This window comes from Stegodyphus dumicola, chromosome 1 (genome assembly GCF_044657685.1).
Source record: "Stegodyphus dumicola isolate Sdum_Otavi_A_Nest chromosome 1, ASM4465768v1".
Taxonomy (NCBI): domain Eukaryota; kingdom Metazoa; phylum Arthropoda; class Arachnida; order Araneae; family Eresidae; genus Stegodyphus; species Stegodyphus dumicola.
Genome location: NC_140768.1, coordinates 265,425,680 through 265,446,840, shown reverse-complemented (window position 1 = coordinate 265,446,840; position 21,161 = coordinate 265,425,680). Strand labels below are relative to the sequence as shown.

Below are 21,161 nucleotides of genomic sequence, written 5' to 3'. Positions count from 1 at the left end.
GCCCTCAGAGAGATGCAATGCCCCGCGAACTTATTTCAACTAACAACAGATTACCTCAACAACAGGCAAAGTCTGGTTATCCAAAACAATACAGTAGTCTCCAAGCAACAAACCAGAGGATGTCCACAAGGGTCATGTATGAGTGCGGACCTCTGGAACATTATGTTCAATCATATAGTTGATCACCATTGGCCCATCCACACCAAAATAGTTGCCTTCGCGGACGATGTGATGGGCAAAGGAAATTTACGATACTGAGAATTTTTGTGAATTATTTTTTATGTTAGATTACCGTTTAGAACAGGGAGTACCACAAAGGAATAATTTTGTTTTTCGATAAGAAATGAAAACATAAGTTGTCCAAACATCTATTCAAGATTAAGTTTAAAATTAAAAGAGATCCACTTTTGATTAAAATTTGTAGTAAATATAAGGAACTATTTTCTCCTGCTTTGAAAAATTGTTATATGAAAAATTAGGAAGCAAAGAACGAATTTTTTTTCTCTTCGGTTGAATGCTGTAGCTGTTTTGTGGTTACAATCTAGCAAAAAGGCCCACCAGCCGCCGAGCGGTAAAAGTCGCTGAGCACTGCTTGTTCGGTCCGAAGTTATGCCGCACAGACATTGGATATTTACAAAGATCCATGCCTTCTCCAAGATTGGCACCCTGGCCCTTCGGTACGGTAAGCAAGATGAATGACCAGTATCCGAGTTGGGCGGTACACTTAATGTTTACCATAAATAACGTGAATACTAACTTTCTTTATGAAGTTCATCACAGAAACATTTTTCTCGTTAGACAGCTCTTGCGTGCTTCGGTATAGTCAATTAAGCGACAACAACAACAGTTTATGTCACATGCCTTCAATCTCAAGTGACATAAACTGTTTTCACTTTTCACGTAACAAATAGTTCGATTTTACTACTTATTTTGTAAAGAATATTTATGCCTAAAATATAGCTACACTATATGTTGGAACAACCCTGTTTGCCATCACGTAAAACAGGCCAAGATGCAATTAAAATAACTGAAACGCAAAATTGAATAGATGATCAGAAGAACCCAAATAAATGTCTTTTCTAACAAAAATCAGAAGGCTTCCCAGACGGCACAGTGGTTAGGGGAGATAAACCGCTGAGTTGGCTTCCGATCCATGCAGAATTGGTTACCAACTCGGCGGGAGTCAACCACTAGCTACCAGGCCGCAGCCCTGAGCAGGGGAGCCTAATGCGATACCGAAGGTCCCGGTCGAATCCCGAAGGAAGCATAGCTGTAATTGTCCGTCCTTCATAGGAGGTAACGGTGGCCAATCTCTTAGGTGCTTCCACATTAAAGTGAGCACCACTTAGTAGTGGCCAAGTGCATGTCGGCTAAGTGCCCGTCAATGGAAAAAAATACAGAAGCATTTTCAGTACATGGCTCTGTCAAAGTTTGCAGAATACTAAAACTTGCAACAGAGCAAGATACTACTTTGCTTATGATTCTAAATATCCCATGCGCAACGAACAGTAACTTTGAAAAATTGAATAAACCGTCGGGAATGCAAAAGCGCAGACGCTGGGATAAACTTTGAAGATGCATGTAAGTATATATAATGCCTCCAGAGAAAGTTGATTTTGAAAAAATCCAGGCCTCAGAAATTCGGCGAGGAATGACTATAACTATCGATTTCTTTGGAGCAGGAAATCTTTAAACAAATCGATGGCAGAGCAACCTACTAGTTTCCGAGTTAGAAGAAATACGCGCTTTAGTTTTGAACAATAAACCGGGACTTGAATATCTTCGATATTTCCAAAAACAGGGCAAAGGAAATTGATAAAAGGGAAAATATCAGAATATGAAAATAAAGGAAAGAAGAAAATTCAGAAAAGATAAATAAAAACCTCACTCGCCGGATAACAAAGCGAAGTCTATTTCTGAACATTATCAACTGCAATCTTATTTTGCTACATTTATCATGCTGAAAGAGTAGTATTTGAACACATCTAAAAGCAAAGCAAAAATGCAGGAACTTCGAATATTCCTGATATAACGTCAATTAGCATACTACGATTTCGGATATTTCTCAGGAGAAAATAAAATCGCATGTAAAAACTAATAAATGATCTAACTATATATAAGTTGTACATTATTAACGTTAAAAAGTTTATAACTTGTCTTTCCATTTCATGATACATTACATTACGTTATGTTACGTTGCATTACGCAAGCAGAATATTTTTTCTTCTATGCGGGATGGCAAATTGGCAGTTTTATGAGTGCTGCCATTCCATCCAGTAAGCAAGCTTTACTTTACTTTTAAGTTAAAACTGTACATAGCTTAACACACTGAGTGATTTAAAAACCATATACATATTTATAAACATACATATCTTTTTGGTTTTATGGGTGCCCCTTTAAGATCATAAGATCACTTCGTGATCAGGTGGGTGGGGAGCACTCCAGCAATCTCAACATATTTCTAAATAATTTATGCATTTATTTTATTTTTAAGTAACTTATAATAAATCTAATTGGTACTCTCCAATTTTTATTTAAAAAAATCCATACTATTACCGAAATTAACGAAAGCTATTTTTTAAGGTCAAATTATTATGTGCTTCAATAAAGAATACCATATTTACTAACACATTTCTCTCTTTGCGTATTTTCCTTTATAGTACTTTTTGAAAATGATTTAGAAATTTGATTCATTAGCGCAACTTTCGATTTACTCATTGAATTTAGGAAGTAGATTCATCTGGAAGAATGATATACTTCGCACATGTATCCATTTATTTTTTAAAATCAATTGATTTTATCCTCTGTCTCCCATGAAAATAAATAGGAAACTGAAATTAAAATAGGTGATAAATACAACCAATCCAAAGATTAAAATTCCATTTTTATTGAAGATGTTATTATATTACGTTATTAATACCTTAATATATTTTATGAAATTCCACGTCCATTTCCCTCTAGGAAGCTAAAAGTATGTAATAGTTCCAACGGCAGAATGGCAGTTATCTCTTTAACTACACTCCAACTTCCGAGATAAGTTACATCAATTCAGAAGTCAAACAACAAAAATCAGCGTTATATTTACAAAATTTTCACAGGACTAGTTTCGATGGTTTTACCGAACCACCATCTTCAGCTGCAAAACCGCAAATGAACCAGATAGGAAATAATGATTAGATAAGATAAGAAAGCCTGGACAAGAATAAGCAAGTGGCGCCATCTGTTGGTGAAACCAGAACTAAAACGGCCTTTAAAGAAAACTAATTTCTTTAAAGGCCGAAGGCAAATTTGGATTGGAATTAGGATCGTTAACTAGAACAGAAAGATTTTTATGAATGTGAAATGCCTCTAGAAAATCCAGTTCTCCAATGGAAGATGTTTTTTGAATAATTTTGGCAGCAGAAAAACTGAAAGGGTGGTTTTCGGACCAACAATGTTGAGCAACAGAAGACTTCTGTGTTTCCTTTTTTCTAACATATGCCTCATGTTCCTTGACGCGAAATTTTAAGGCTCTCTTAGTTTGGCCAATGTAAATTAAACCACACTGGCAAGGAATCCTATAAATACCCCAGAAATTCATATCCGGAATGGGGTCCTTGAGTATGGAACTCGGAATTTTATTCATGGGAGAATAAACAACCCGAAAGTTAAATTTCTGCAAAATATGTGCAACTTTATAGCTAATTGATGGAAAGAAGGGAATGACAACAGAATTTTTATAATCTCCTAAAACAAGAGTGTGCCTTTTAGTGTGTTGAAATGAGCATTTTTTAATGTTTTTTTATGTTTTTTTAATTTTTTATGTTTTAGTTCTGGTTTCACCAACAGATGGCGCCACTTGCTTATTCTTGTCCAGGCTTTCTTATCTTATCTAATCATTATTTCATATCTGGTTCATTTGCGGTTTTGCAGCTGAAGATGGTGGTTCGGTAAAACCATCGAAACTAGTCCTGTGAAAATTTTGTAAATATAACGCTGATTTTTGTTGTTTGACTTCTGAATTGGTATTTATTCGGCGTGTTATTGTGTCTTAATTAAGTTACATCAGTTAATATTATGGATATTGAAGAATCATTCGACAATATCCTTCTGTCTTACTTAGGTGTTTTCAAAATTTATCGCTATAAGCTGTTACTGGCATATAAAGGTCTTCAGATTACCAATATTATTTAGTTGAGAAAGAAATTTGGCTTTCGAGCATAGTTCAAGGAATGGTTGACTGCGTACATTAATTAATGATATGGGTATTCAAGAACCATTCGATAATATCTTTCTGTCTTACTTAGATCCTTTCAAAAATATTACTATAAGCTGTTACCAGCACATAAAGGTCTCCAGGTTACCAATATTATACAGTTGAGGAAGAAATTTTGCTTTCGAGCATAGTTCAAGGAATGGTTAACTAAAGTACATTACTATATCGGTATTAAAGAACCATTTGATAATATCCCTCTGTTTTACTTAGCTCCTTTCAAAATTTATTGCTGTAAACTCTTACCGGCATATAAAATCTCCGAATTACCAATATTATGTAGTTGAGGAAGAAATTTTGCTTACGACCATAATTCAAGGAATGATTAACTGCGCACATTTGTTAAGAATATGGGTATTAAAGAACTATTCGACAATAAGATCCTTTCAGAATTCATTTCTATAAGCTCTTACCGGTACATAAAGGTGTCCAGATTAACAATGTTATATAGTTGAGGGAGAGATTTAGCTTTCGATCATAGTTTATGGAATCGTTAACTGCATACACTAGTTAATAATATGGGTATTAAAGAACCATTCGGCAATATCCTTCTGTTTTACTTAGATCCTTGCAAAATTTATTGCTATAAACTCTTATCGGCATATAAAGGTCTCCAGATTACCAGTATTATGTAACTGAGGAAGAAATTTTGCTTTCAACTATAGTTCCAGGAATGGTTAACTGCGTGCATTATGAAAACAAAATGAAAATTACTGAGGAAACAACTAATGTAAAATTATGACGTTTAATTTCTATAGCATTTTAAATCGAATTAAAGTTTTCCTTTACATGCTTCTCAGATCTTGTGCGTATCGTGTAATTTTTCACTCTTGGTTTCTCGCGTGATAAAAGTAGTAGAAGAATTACGCGAGTAAAAATGTAAAAATGTAACAGTTTTCTCCTCAATGCTTAACAGCGAGTTTGCTCCAAATGAAACGTCAGCTAATTAAATTAATATCGTGCTAAACCTCTATTTAAGCTACAAATGGGCAAATACCAAGATTTTTATTATTCTTTTTCTATAATTCTACAGATGGAGTGTATAACAGGAGCCATAAAAGCACCTTTTCTAATTAAATACTCACGTAAATGTGTACAATTGTTTTATCAATTCTACACATTGTACATAATTTAATGAGAAATATTTATAAATTCTTTATTCCTGAAATTTTTATAAAATGATGAAAAGCATACTGATTTTAAATAATTAATTAGGCTATCGGTGATGGTAGCCGGATTATGTTAAGATTAGAGTTGTGAAAGCTGTCTTAAGAGCTTTATATGGATTTAATAAGATCGGGCACAGCAGATTATTCGGACTATGCGTAATAGTTTTAATATATAAAGTCCAGTTCCTAGTATGCATAAAATGAAATTACCTAATAATCATTGCTAGGTTATTCAAACGCATCATGTTGTTTTATGAAGTGGAGTCGTTCTCTAGGCAAATGATTATATTGGTACAATAATCAGTTCTAAGGAAAGGGGACAGAAAAACATAGATATAGCCAGAACAACGTATTGGGGAATTACTTTAAGAATAAGAACACATACTGTATTACATTAACAAGCTAAAATCATTATTTAAAAAAACAGAGAAATTTTTCAAGCTCCTATATTTTTAAATAAAACTTTTAATAATAAAATTTTATTCAATTAATTTTATTCAATTAGCTCGCAAACAATAGTAATTTTAAACGCAATGTAACTTTCTGTCGAATACCAAATGGTTTTTCATAAAAAGATATGGAAATTCTTCTGTTTGGAAAACAAGTAGTTAATGTTTTTTACTGGGAAATTTTGTGATTTTACTGGTTTTGTTTTTATTTCTTTCATATCTTCGTGAATTAGGTTCTAAATTTATTACCCTTTCGCATATATATATATTGTTTGTTCCCAGAAGCGCAAATTGCTCTCACTCACTAGAATAGTTTACTCCAATAATTAATTATTGTGAAAAAAAATTCATGCAATGTAAACAAAAAATATTTTTGCGATAACAATCCGTTTTCTTTAGAATTTCAAGTAATCATTCAAACAGCGTTTAGAAAATAAATTAAGTAAAAAATAAAATTACGTATATCTAGTTTATTGAAGAAATATTAATTTTGGTGCGGGAAAAACGAAACGTCGTTTGCCACACCTGGGAAGAACATTATACATACCTTCCCTATTCTTCTTCCCTTCGGGATCAAAGCATAGTCGAGAAACCTTTAACAGAACTTCGATTATGATATATTTCATTTAATCTGACGTAACACAAAAAGCAATTCATCTTAGAGATTATTATTATCATTATTGTACAGCGCATTTTATACATGAAATGTTTTTTAAATCCACCAAAACACATTTCTTTGCTGCTGAACGATTTTTATACAGTATAATGTGTGATGTAGAAAATAACATAAGAACAGAACTGTGTACTAATTTTGTGGTACAGCAGTTAGGCTATCTTTTACAATGCCCGCTAGACTCTCTGAAAAAAATTCTTCCCCCCACGCTCTTTAAAGTGGATGCATTTGGAAACCTAATTTTTGGCAATCCCATGCTACCTGACATTCCTAGTTATCCGACTGCCATTCAGTACCATTATGTCGGATAATCGAAATTCTAATATGCTAAATATCAAGCAAAATATCTTAAATTCAGATTAAATGATTTGTTTTACGATCTACATATCCCCTCACATTTAGACGAACCTCATTATTTACTTAATCTTCTGTGAAGATACCGCTGACCTTATTTGATGTACGAAACGGAGACCTTGAGTAATTATCACACTTGATAATGCAATATATTACTAGTATCCGTGAATAGTAAAAACCCTGAAAGCTGATCTCCATTAATTTCGTCCGCCATGCCGTTTTTCAATGACATGTCATGAAAAAATCCCATGGCGAGAGAAGTAACTGCGTGAGATATGGTGGTAGAAGAGAAACCGAAGAATATATGGGAAGTTTTACATATCAGAGCAGATAGTACACCCAAAACTAAGGAAATAATAAAAGTAAAATAAAATCTGAAGCGTCAGTTATACTTGATTAATGCCACGACCTTCAGCGTCATGAGTCGCCTTGTCGCATCCGAAAGTTTAGCTTGTCAAGAGCAACAAACCATGACTCAGCGTTCTCTTGTTCATCACTTGGAGTGAAGACAGAAATTGCCTAGGCTTGAGGCGTTTGTTTTCATTTAGAAGGAAGCTACTGTTCTGTCAAGTACACAAATGGCTGCCAGTGAAATTTTGCTCGTCTCGAATTGTGTCTGCGAATCCATTTTTTACATGAAATGTTTTTTAAATCCACCAAAACACATTTCTTTGCTGCTGAACGATTTTTATACAGTATAATGTGTGATGTAGAAAATAACATATAAGAACAGAACTGTGTACTAATTTTGTGGTACAGCAGTTAGGCTATCTTTTACAATGCCCGCTAGACTCTCTGAAAAAAATTCTTCCCCCCACGCTCTTTAAAGTGGATGCATTTGGAAACCTAATTTTTGGCAATCCCATGCTACCTGACATTCCTAGTTATCCGACTGCCATTCAGTACCATTATGTCGGATAATCGAAATTCTAATATGCTAAATATCAAGCAAAATATCTTAAATTCAGATTAAATGATTTGTTTTACGATCTACATATCCCCTCACATTTAGACGAACCTCATTATTTACTTAATCTAAAACTAAAGTGAATTAGAAGACATGAATTTATCTTCTTATCTAACTCGGTCTCTTACAGTTTCTATTAGAATTAGTAATAGACTGAAATTAGTAGTATCATATAAGCTCATATAAAAACTCAGCTCATATAAAGCTCATTAACTCATAAAAAACAGAAAGCTCCATTTCTCACAGTTCATATCAGTAATAGTAGCAGATGTTATTTGAATGTGCCATAAAGAATATTTCCATTTTCCTGGAATTTTATCGAATTAAAAGCCAATGTAATCGGCCAATTAATCGATTTTAATTTATTAATTTAATCGATATTATTAGATATATTGCAAAATCAGATTTGGTTTTGATAATTTTTATAAGAATCGCCTCACTGCTGGCCGATTGAAAGAGTAATAGTTTCTCTAGATTTCTATTCTCGATAGCAGAACGGGTTGATCTTCAGGTTTTATGTATAAACATAACTATATAGCATTCTTTCAGAAAATTGTCCAAGAAGGCTTCGCTCTTCTTCAGCAGATATCCTTAGCACACTTAGTATAATTCAAATATGTCATTCCAATCTAAATGTTACACTACATTTTTTTTAAATGTGACATGCGTAATGTAATGAAGCACTATGAGAGTTACTTGTTTTAATCTTAAAATTACACCTTGTAAATAAACGTGACGGACTAATTAAAATGATAGCTTCATTTCTTTGAAACTCTATCAGAATTATATCAGTAATATTATTCTCAGCTTAAGTATGTTTAAAGATGTCAAAAGTTGAATTGAAAAATTCTTATGAATCTTAAGATCGAAGCAAATCTATGGCTTTTATTGTTTAGACTAACCATAACAAAAACTTTAGCGAGGGGAAAAACCACCTGCTTCGAAAATTTGTCTTTTAGAAGTCTTTTTCAAGTAGTTAATTTGTCTTTTTTTAAGCAGTTTTTCGTAAATTTGAAAGAAAAAAAAATAATATTGTTATTTTTAATCTGGGGATTTTTATTCATTTATAAAATAACATATGCAACACTTCTGTGGGAAATGTAAGCAGAATTAATTCCAATTGTGGTCTAGTGGATAAGACCATTAAATGCCAGTACTTCAAAGCAGGTTCAAATTCCGCCGAAAGAGATGGCCTTATGAGCGTCTCTGTAGTTTTCCCCAAGCTCTTTCCTAGCAAAATAACTTTCCCCTCCATCCAGTTATAGGAAAAAATAAGAAACTAAAGATGAAGCCCATGTTATGCTGAAAGCGAAACCTCGTTGAAAGAAAAATCGATTATTTAAAAAGAGAAAATTAAGTACCTGTGTATTTAACGGGGAGCTTCGAAGTTCATTTTCAGTTCAAAAATCACTAACATAGAAAACAAAATTTTGAAAGCTTTCAGATTTTATATTACACCCACAGGGGCGTTATTCTTCATTTACATACACATACACGTTTCGGAAGCATTTAGGCTAATGTCCCTTCGGGCTAAAAATATATAAAAACAGCATATCTTTAGAATGTCTGATCTAGACAGTCTCGCACGCTGAAGATAAAACATTTTTCTCATATAAGAAATTGCTCCCTTTGAAATCGTTGAGTTTGTTTATCACACATTCGTTATAGTTTTATAAAATATGAAATAGACAATATAACAAATTCAAAATTCAAAATTCGGGCTTCCAGGTGTCCATTATCGGGTGGAAGACTACATTATTAAAAATTTGATGGCTTTATGTAGCGCTGCTTTTTCACATCGCGATAGACATGTATACATTCATGCAGATTCTTCGTTATTTAATTTATTTAAATATAATACAGACGATTATATTTGGTGGCAACAATTTAAAAAGTGGTACGCCGTTTATACTGAACCGACGCAAAATACTATTTTGAGACTAATAGCTCCTTTGGGTTAATACAAGCAAACAGAGAGCATAAAATACATAAATGCAAATATATACTGCCTTATGTATGCATATAAACATATACTGCCGTATGCCGTATGTATGCTGTATGTTTGTCTTAAGACTTATTTTTTAAATATTCCAAATTTTGAGCTGCCATTTCGTTTTTAATTTTTTAAATTAAACTTTTAATTGCCTACAGTTTGAAGTTTGCGTAGATTAATATTCCTTCTAAAATTTTAGTTCGTTAAGCGCGCTATACCGAAACCACGTTCTCCACAGAGATAAGATTCTGACACTTGAAAAATCACAGCTGGCTATCCGCGTTGTATAGGGGATCTCTTTATTTGTAAGTGGTTTTAGTTTTTAAAATTCAATCAACTAATATCCTGGCTTTTATTGTTCAAAAAAATCAATCGTCAGCAAAATCTCAACAGTTCTTATTCCTATGTACCAGTCTGACTCTAAATAAAGATTAATTTAATCAAAACAAGACATGAAGCGAACAAGTAAAGATAATCTGATTTCTGTGAGAATTATCTTTCCATTTATTTATGATGCAAGAACTTAAGAGAGAAGTGAAGAAGATTCCAGCTAAAATAAAATTCTGCTAAATAACTATAATTTATATTATGCGTCAATAAATAATAAATATCAAAGGGAAAAGATCAGGCTCACGACATCCGTAACTGTTTTGTTTCCAAATTGTTATAAATGTTTGCTAATTTCCGTCTTGTAATGTGAACAAATTGTGTTTTTTGCGTCAGCAATTAATTTAAACAGCGGACGAGACTCTCATAGATATTAATTTGTGCCATTGTCCTAAAATAATTGCAATATAGACGGGAATGCTAATGTTTCATTGAATTATAAACACTTTAAAGAGCTTAACGCATGACAGAATTCACATCAATAAATATTATAATATTTCACCGTTGCCATTTGCCATATACAAATCGAATTTTATTTAAGCTCCAAATTGCCAAACGTTATTCCTAATTTCAGGAAATCAAATTGTATGTTCGTTTAAAAAATTAAGTTAATTGAATCAAAATAAAAGGGCAATGAAAATATTTTTAACTCCGTTAAGAAATTGAGTAAATAATAGAATTAAGAAAAATCTAAGCTTTTAGATTTTAACATTACATTACATTTAAAAATTTTTAATAATTTGCGTGTACGTTTATTTATTAAATATCATGTTCTTTTCACTTAAACCATAAAATTCAATTCAACAATAATATTGCAAAATAATTATAAATTGAGCATATCTTTAGAATTTCCGATACACAGTCTCGCGCGCTGGAGATAACAGTGTTGCCACTGCTCGCTTTGAAATCGTTGAATTTGTTAATCAAAAATTCTTTAATGTCTGACAAAATATGAAACAGATAATAAAACAAATGCCAAATTCCAAATTAGGTTTCCCACATATGCATATTCGGTGGAGGATTACATTATTCAAAATTGGATGGGTCTAGGTACCGTTGTTTTATCACAATGCGAGAAACATACATACATTTATGCAGATTCTTCATTATTTAATTTCTTTAAATATTATACAGGGCTGTAAGGTGGCAACAGTTTGAAAAGTGAATAAACTTAGAAGGTGAATCAACGTAAAATGCCAATACGAACCTAATAGCCCTTCTGGAATACCGCATTTTGGGGTAAGAGTAAAACTTTATTGAAGAAAATGCCTAAATTTTCCAAACTAGTGTAAAATAACTGTCTGATAACATACCGTTATTAGAACAAGGTGATTAGAAACACTAATTTCGAACTGATGTTAATCATGCTTTTCTTCTACAGTAGAACTTTTTAAGATTACTATATAGAACGAATAGTTAATATTCATGCCTTTCCAAACTTTGCATTTAAATATTATTGCAGATAGAATAAAGTTAGTCTAGAATTGAAAAGTTATTTAGATAGGAAATTGAAAACGTTTGCATTGTCATCAATAAAAAATCTAAACAAACGTTTTAGGCCCACCAGCGGCAGAGAGGTAAATTCGCTGAACACTGGTAGTTCGGTTCGAGTTTCGAATCTCGCGAACAGGCTGGCTTGCATGGGCGTTTTCGTTGTTTTCCCCATGTGAAACGCGTATACAAGACCAGTTTCCCTTAGAAAATCCTGCACGAAAGCATTCCTCCCCTTAAACAGATATCTCTCGAGGTTTTGCCGTAATCACATAAAACCAAAAATCTTTTTTTTTAGTCCAAAGGGATTTGAATCCCGAAGGACTATTAGTTTCGTTTTGGCATTTTGCGTCGGACTCATAAATGTCGGTTCACTTTTCAAACTGTTGCCACAAAATGTTAGAGTCCTGCATTATATTTGAAGAAATTAAATAATGAAAAATCTGCATAAATGTATGTATATTTCTCGTATTGTGATAAAACAACGGTACACAGAGTCATCGAATTTTGAATAACGTAATCCTCAAACGAATATGAGCATGTGGAAGACCAAATTTGAAATTTGAAATTTGTTTTATGATCGATTTCCTATTTTTTAAAACTTTGACGAATTTTTGATTAACAAACTCAAGGATTTCAAAGCGAGCAATGGCAACGTTGTGCAGAAAAAACATTTTTATCTCCAGCGCGTGAGTCTCTGTATCGGAAATTCTAAAGATATGCTCGTTTTAAAACTATTTTGCGATATTGCTGTTGCACTGGATCTTATGGTTTAAGTGCGAGGAACATGATATTTAATAAAGAAAGGTAACACACAAAATGTTAAAAAACGCCCCTTTGGACGTAATTTAAAATCTGAAACATTTTAGTTTTTTTTTTTTTTTTTTTTTTTTTTTTTTTTTTAAATTTAAAAGAAAGACAAAATCGGTAATTTTCTTTACAAACTACTTAAAAAAAGAAATCAAACTTGTTAGATGGAATTTGCATACTTTTGCGCATGCATCTGTGTAACAATGTATTGCAGTGCATTGAAACAAATGCAGTTAAATTAGTCGATTGCTTGTATAATAAAATTTCAACATTTGAAATAATATTAAATACACATACACTGTAAATTAACATTCAATAACTAATCACAACAAATAAATTAATGAGGTTAAAAATCATTTGTTTCTTAATTTGTCCTTTAAGCACTTTTCCGTAAATGTTCAAAGTGAGAAAAATGATCTTTCTGTTTTACTTACTAGATTTCTATGTTATTAATAAAATATCCTACGCAATAGTTATCTTTATAAGTAGGAAATGACAGCAGAATTAACTCCCAGCTGTGGCTAAAATGGAAGAAGTTCGATGCAGATTCGAGGCCTACCGAACGAGGTGGCCTTATGAGAGTTTCTGTAGTTTCCCTGAATTCTCTCCTAGCACAGTAACTCTCCTTGTATTCTGTTAGTGAAACAAATAAGACATTAAGAGTGAAACCCATGTTATGCTGCCTATGAAATTTCGTTGAAAGAAAAATCGATTATTTATAAAGAGAAAATTACTTATCTATCTATTTAGCGGTGAACTTGGAAGTCAATTTTTATTTTAAAAATCACTTACGATTTTAGGTATATAATTCTTATACACTAACGATTATTTATTTCAAATATATATTTTTAAGATAAAAAATAAATCACTTACGATTATTAGCCAAAGCACGTTAGCCCAGAAGGGCTATTAATTTCATTTTGGCATTTTGCGTCGAAAACTTTAAAAGTCTGAATCACTTTTCAAATTGTTGCCACCAAATATTATCTCCCTGTATTATATTTAAATAAATTAAACAATGAAGAATATGTATGTATATTTCTCGCATTGTGATAAAACAACGGTACCTAGAGCTATCAAATTTTGAATAACGTACGTCTCCCCCCGAATATGGGCATCTTGAAGACCAAATTTGGAATTTTTTTATTATGTATTTCATATTTTGTAAAGCATTTATGAATTTTTGATTAAGAAAATCAACGATTTCCAAGCAAGTAATTACAACACCGTACGAAAAAAGAATTTATCTACAGAGCGCGAGACTGTGTATCGGAAATTCTAAAGATATACTTTTTTGAAATTATTTTGCCATATTGCTGTTGAGTTGAATTTTATGGTTTAGTTGCGAAGAACATATTTGATAAATAAAGGTAAGGCACAAAACGTTAAAAAAGTCCCTTTGGACGTAATATAAAATCTGTTTTATTATTATTATTTATTTATTTCAAAAATCACTTACAAAAAAACTAAAGTAAAGTGAAAAGGAAAGCTTCCTTTAGTTTAAATTTTATGTAACTTTATTATAAATTTCACTGGTAAATAACTGCACAAACATTACACTTAGATTAGTATATATACCAGTTTTCAACTATATAGCATTATACGCATATACCTTCTTACCGGTGCTTTTAGTTAAATAACGTTAATACTTATCGCTATTAAATGATCATTTACAAAAATACGCTGAATAATTTAAGAATCATAACATACCATATAGCGAGAAAATATTGCTTTTTGTTAAGTTTGAAAGTTCTTAGCATGCACTGTTAGAGTCAGTCTACTTATAATCAAAATGTGTAACTTTGTAAACATACGCATTTTGTTTATACATGTTTTCTATCGAACTATATAAAAATAAGATTTCTTTTCATACAATTTAATTTGATTTAGCACTATTTCAATGGCGAATTTTTAAAGTTCTTTGAATTTTATTTTAAAAAATACACCAGTTTGAGAAAAAATTCTCGAAAAATAAAATTCACATTCATAACAAAAATTTCTCTTATGGTAAAATTTTATAATGAAATAGGTTTACACTGAAAAACATGATTTAATTCCCAAAATGAAATTAACAGTAGCATTACACCATAAACTTTTCTACTGTTTCATACCAGGGAAATAAAATCGAAACTTTATCAGCTGTCTTCCTCACTATCAGAAAAACAAATTTTAAGTTGAAAATGTAATAAAAATGAGTACGATAAAATGTTAGGATTATAATTCCGTGATGAAATGTTATGATTTTCTAACACTTCATTAGTCAATTTCATTAGCACTTCGAAGCTAATGAAATTGACTACTACTAGTTATCAAACTTTTATGAAACTTACTACTTAAGAAAGTTACTTCACTTCGAATGTAACAGAAGAAAATGGTAACGATTTAAATTCTTATTGACGTGCATGAATACTATATTTACTTGCCTTTCTCCTCTTTTCATACCAATTTTACAGCTTGAAAATCGGGAAGGAAAAAATACATTGTATATACTATTTCTAATGTTTATACCTCATGTATGTGTATTCTGTACATGCTATTTATGAGGAGGATTAAATAATGAAAAATGCATATTAAAAGCATGTATAAAGACACGCTCATATTATCATATTATGTGCTTCAAAAGACTTCCCAGTTTCAATACTACTCTTCTACTTTCACCAAATGTTTTCCTATTTGTGCATACGTTTTACACAGTTACTTTAAATCAGACGTTTCTAGATCATATACTGAAAACCTAGGGGTAAAAGCAAGCGAAACGGAGAAATATAGGATTAAAAACGGTACATACATCGCATTTTCGTTTTATTGAATTAGTGGTATTTATTTTATGTTCTTTATGAAAGTCTATAAAAAGTGAACATCTTTTATATATATGCCACATTTTGCTATGTATATAAATTTATACTTTCATACAACTTTTTAAATTTATAAAATACAAAATATATTTATATAGCTAAAACTTCAATTAAAATTTATAAAAAATACTTATACAATTCCTAGAAAACATTTTGCATACACTATTTTCACAACTGAACATTGTATTCTGTTGCCCAATATGCAGTATTGCATTTCTCAGGGCTATTTTTCTCCAACCTGTTGTGCTAAAATTGAATGGGCAAACTGACACGATAGAACTTAAATTTTATCTTAATTTGTTTTTGATGAATTATGACCTATTTCTAATTTCTTTCCCCCCCTTAAAATTCTTTTACATAGCTTAGTTTTCATCCAACAAACGTTTAAATTTTAGTTATGTACATACGTATATATAATTTAATTACGATTGACATTTTCAAAAGTAAAAAATCCACGATAAAATACTACCAATTAATTTGAAAAGTACAAGTAAAATTTATACTAACAACATAATTTAAATCTTGGATGATAACCCATAAACACCTTCTAATAGCAACTTCTCCCTCCAGGAAAGCGAAATGAAGATTTCCATTTATTGTTAAATGACATTACCGCTGGATGAAGCTTTCATGAAAATCCGCATTTAATTCCGTTAACGCCTTCAAAATACCAATGACTGCATAATCGCTTCTCACGAACATCCGCACAGTAAAGCCCAATTGCAAATATTTCGTAAAGCCGCCGGATTAAAAAGGTCACATCAACACACTCCCAGTCGGCCACTGTCCCAAGAAGATGTTGACGTCCCTTACGTCAGAGAAGGCGAACTGACACTCAGAAATTGGGACGGACAGACGGAAAAAAAACATCGAGCAGGGAACTCACCTGAGTTGGCAAGCGGGAGAAAGGGAGGTTATAGGATTCCGTAAGCGCGTCATCTGCATCTTCCCCTTTTCATACCGCGTTGTTGTTGTTGATTTGATACTTCTGCTAGCTTTCGCTACCTACCTACGATGGCAGAAGAGAAGGTTTTTGGTGAGTAGGGTTGTAATACCGCCAGACTCGTTCCCGCCATGGCGACCGGGATGAGATCTTCGGCGCCAAGAGGTGCCACCGAATGTGACCTTATCAATTTATCGACGGTGATGCTTACGTCGTAGATTTGCGACCGTAAATTGTCGTATCAGATTTACGAGGCCGAAAAAAGTAATGAAAGACGGGATCATCAGAGATAATTTACAACTTAATTACAAACAACTTCAGCTGGTAAAACTTCATAAATCACTAAAAAAAAAATTAATAAATAAATAAATGAGTGGTCACGTGCATTAGAATTCCAACTGTCTAAAAGCCAGATAGATATTCGGAATTTGTCAAAATCACGTAGTCTTTTTAGGTCAAACAAAACTGAGCTTCTTTTTAATTAACTTTTCCTTTGATTTAAATAGCATGAAAACATGATATCACATTATACTTGCCGCCCAGACGGTACAGTGGTTAAGGCATCCGACTGCGATGACAAATACCTGGGTTCGAATCCCGGAGAAGGCATGGTTGTTAACTGTCCGTCCCTTCCTAGGAGACAAAGATGGCTCACCTATTAGATGACCTATAATAAAATGATCACCACTTCTGGCATTAGTAGTGGACGAGCCGAAGTCGGCTAAAGGGGCCGACATTGGAAAAAAAAATAGTAAAGAAATTTTCATTGCGATTAAATTTATCACGAATTCTAAATGCAGAAATTAAAATGTACGAGTGATATCGAAAATTCAGTTTTAATTGAACAGAAATATAGTATGCATTTCGGGTCACCGCAAAGACAAATAATTTCTTTGCTTTATTTTAGTATAATAAAGATAAAAACAAGCTTGTTAGTTGATATTTAGGGTATACGTAAATTTATATTAACCTCATTGCTTTATTTTAGGTTTTATTATTTTCTTTTATTTTAGGTTTTCTAAAGAACCAGCTATCAGTGCAAGAAATTAAATAATAAATTCATTTAAACAGTTTTCCTGCAAACAACCAAAAATGCGTTGTGTGTTTTGTTTGACGGAAATAAAAACACGTGTTTGTCTTTAACGGCACAATCTTTATCACATTTTAAATAAGTAACAGACGAAACGGCAGCGTCACGTGCAAAGCAAGTAAAATGAACGTTTATATTATAAAAATAATGCGTCGAAACGCTTTCCTTTTTTCTTTGTCTGTATTTCTTATCTTTATCTGTTTTCAGATACAGTGTGTAAAACTATTTGGTAACTGTAAAATTATTATGATATGTTAATGAAATATCAAAACTGCTAGAATTTTTGGCAACCCCCTGCTGGAGGTCCCGCGACCCCTATGGGGGGTTAAGAAACTCTGCTCTATATGAATAAATACATCAAAAAGATTTTTAGTTTTTTTATTAAAAAAATTATTGCAAACTATAATAACATATTTTAATCGCAAAAATTTAAGTTATGTTTATTATATTGTTTATTTTATTATTTTAAGTCAATTAAAAAGGCCTAAATGTATTTTAGTTAAATAGAAATAATTTACGAGCTTTGTCTTAAATAGTAAATAATATCTTTTATTATTTAGTGCATTAAAATGAAAACAAGTGTGTTTAGTCTCAAGACCTGCAAAAAAATTTATTTAATTGTTTTAATTTAAATAAATAGAAATTGGCTACGTATTTAAGGATATTAGAAATTTTTTTTATTAAGCTTTCTAAAAACTGTGTTTTCTGTTTTGTTTTATCAAAATAAAAATATTTTGTTTTTCAAAGTACATAGTCATTATTGAATTAAAATACTATAAATGAAAAAATTAATTAACTTCATTTTCGTTACTGCAAATATGTATTTGGCATGTAGAAAAAGCATAATTAATTATCCGGGTATTTTAAATATCCGAACGAGCTGTGGTCCTAGTTTCTCAGAATTCTTACGCATTTTTTATTCTAATTCTTCGCTGATCTATTTCGTTTTTAAGAAATCAACATAGGTAGCTAAATCTGACCATAGACCGGTAGCGAGGATACAAAAGTAGCTACCTAAAGATTCAAAAATTATTATTTGCACACCTGTAGCAAAAAACTTATTGTTAATCGTAGATCATTTTCTAGCAGTCAACCTCACTGTCTTCAAAATTCGAAAACACTAAACTATAACTTCTTATTAGAATTCTTAAAACTAAAATTATATATATACATGTATATGACCTCTATCAATATATGTTCCTTTGTAAAATATATGTTAAAAAAACATTAAAATATATCTATGTTGCATGAACCTAATACTTTATGGGGTAAAAGAAAAGGAAAGTCCTTATTTCATTATAAATTTATTTCTAGAAACATATCTACTGTATATTATGTTAGCTAACAACACAAACAAATTAAAATATTATTTAATTAATTATTTTAGAGGTTTGCTTGGTGATCCACATGGTATTTAATAGCTCTTTCAAATTTTTGACTTGCGGAATGCTTAAAGGATTTTCAGGGAGCCCCAGAGTTTCTTTGAACATGATTTGTGTATCATTGGCTTAACTTAAGAAGACATTACGGGAAATAAAATAGAAAAATCAATTAAAAAAACTTTTGTATTAAAAAAAGAAAAATTAAATTTTAAATTCAGAAATTGTGCACTTTAAAAGTTGTCTTTTGAGTGACATGCTGTATTAATTTGTACTTTGTAAAATGCAAGTTAGTCCCCACCCCTTTTTCTACGTGGTATGCTGCATATAACATTTGGACTAAGGCTGCTATTTGACAAGTTTTCCAATGTAAACAAAGCATTTTCATCTATTTCTTCATAGATTTAGCTATAAATGTACTAGCAAGACATGCATTTTATTTTTACGTTTTCATTCTTCTTCAGACAAATACCACTCGTAATATTAAATGTAACTGCAAGACTTTATAAATATTTATTTTCCCATGAAGACTCAGAACTATTCCTGCAAAATGTTTTTTCCGATTGTTTTGCCTTTTCATGCTGCCATTGCTTTTTCCCATGAAGCCAAATAGTTTCATGGTTTTATACATTAGAAGCAGCGCGGCTTTTTCCAGAGTATTAAAACCTTACGTTTTGATCGTAGTAATATACTGGCTAAGAGAGGAGTCTAATGAATTCATCACAGTTTTTAAAGAAAGTCCTTTTCTTATAACTGTATGACTAACTATAGTATTTTAATCTTTTTTAAATGAATATTTAGAAAAGAAGGCTATTAGATTTATATTTACAAGTATTCATCCTAGACACGTTATCCCGGCTACAAACTTCTTAACTTAATGTAGAAAATGTTTTCAATACAGCTCCAACACTATGGCAAAAAGTACTAGCTAGTAAATTTACTGCCCTACCTACAATCTTTCAGATGGTATACCATACTGTTGCATTAGTAATGTGTGTTCAAAAGCGTAAATCATACAAAGAGGTTGAACATGCCTGTAGCAGTCCTCATGCTCGTGGAAAAATAAAAGATTTACTTATTTATTCCAAACCAACAGTGAAAGGGCAATAACTTTCGACGAAAACAAATTCACGATAAATCGGCACGCTCACACAGGAACACAGAAAATAAGCTTCGAGAGGAACACAGAAAATAAACTTAAACGCATCCGTGAAAATTAACTTTCGGCGGCTACGCGCGACAACATAAAAAATAATTACATAGGGTACTACTGTCTAAAGCATGAACATGAATATTTTCATCATTTAAAACAATTTTGTGACTTGAAAATGTATAGGAAAAACGGTTGCGAAAATAGAGGCCTCAATAGTGCGTTTTGTGGACTTGGTGCATATTTTCTAACTTCTAGAGGAATTTATTTTTTAAATGTTTATTATTTTAAAAGTATTTATTCATTGGAAAAGTGTGCCTGAAAATATATTCACAAAATATAGTCTATATGTTTGTAGTATAGGCTATAATTTTAAAACCGTATTTATAAAAATTAACGTTTCCCAATATGGCCATTTTAAAATGATATGAGGAAGCTAAAGTATTATATTCTGTAAAGAATTAGTACCTCAGAATAAGGAATTATCACATGCTGTTATAGTGTAAACGGTAAACATGTCCAACTCGTTTGAAGCTCGGCGAAGGAACGGGTGACTTTTCACGTTTCCTGTTTCTGTAATAATAATAATAATAAATAAATAAAAATCTAAAAGGTTTCATATTTTAAATTACGTCCAAAGGGGCATTTTTTTAACATTTTGTGTGTTATATTTATTTATTAAATATCTTCTTCGTACTTAAACCATAAAATTCAATTCAACGGCAATATCGCATAATAATTAAAAAAAGAGCATATCTCTAGAAGTTCCACTACACAATCACGCGCGCTGGAGATAATTTTTTTTCCCCGTAGAGTGTTGCCATTGCTCGCTTTGAAATCGATGAGCTTCTTAATCAAAAACTCACAAATGCTTTACAAAATATGAAATAGATAATAAAACAAATTGCAAGTTTGGGCTTGCAGATGCTCATATTCGAGGGGAGGACTACGTTATTCAAAACTTGATGTCTATAGGTACCGTTGTTTTTTCACAGTGCGAGAAACGTATATATATTCATGCAGTTTCTTCATTATTTAAATATAATGCAGGGTTCTACTATTTGGTGGCAACAATTTCAAAAGTGAAACGTCGTTTATAATGACTCAGTGCAAAATGCCCATAATTAACAGTCCTTCTGGGCAAATTGCCCCTTTGGGATAATAATAATAATAATAATATTCTGCACAATCTAAGATTC

The 21,161-nt window shown here is 31.8% G+C and overlaps 1 protein-coding gene across 3 annotated transcripts in view; it reads right to left on the bottom strand.

Annotated features, from left to right (window-relative positions):
* LOC118188754 (uncharacterized) overlaps nucleotides 1-16,430 on the bottom strand; it is a 131,395-nt gene extending 114,965 nt beyond the window's left edge. Inside the window, exon 1 of one of the 3 annotated variants that reach the window (XM_085827713.1) lies at nucleotides 16,287-16,430. The gene's annotated coding sequence lies outside the window, so the exon portion shown is untranslated. Of the gene's footprint in view, nucleotides 1-15,907; nucleotides 16,192-16,286 lie in introns of those variants that run through there. The other 2 variants (XM_035359255.2, XM_085827717.1) reach the window with 2 other exon arrangements.
* Between the last annotated feature and the right edge of the window lie 4,731 nt (nucleotides 16,431-21,161).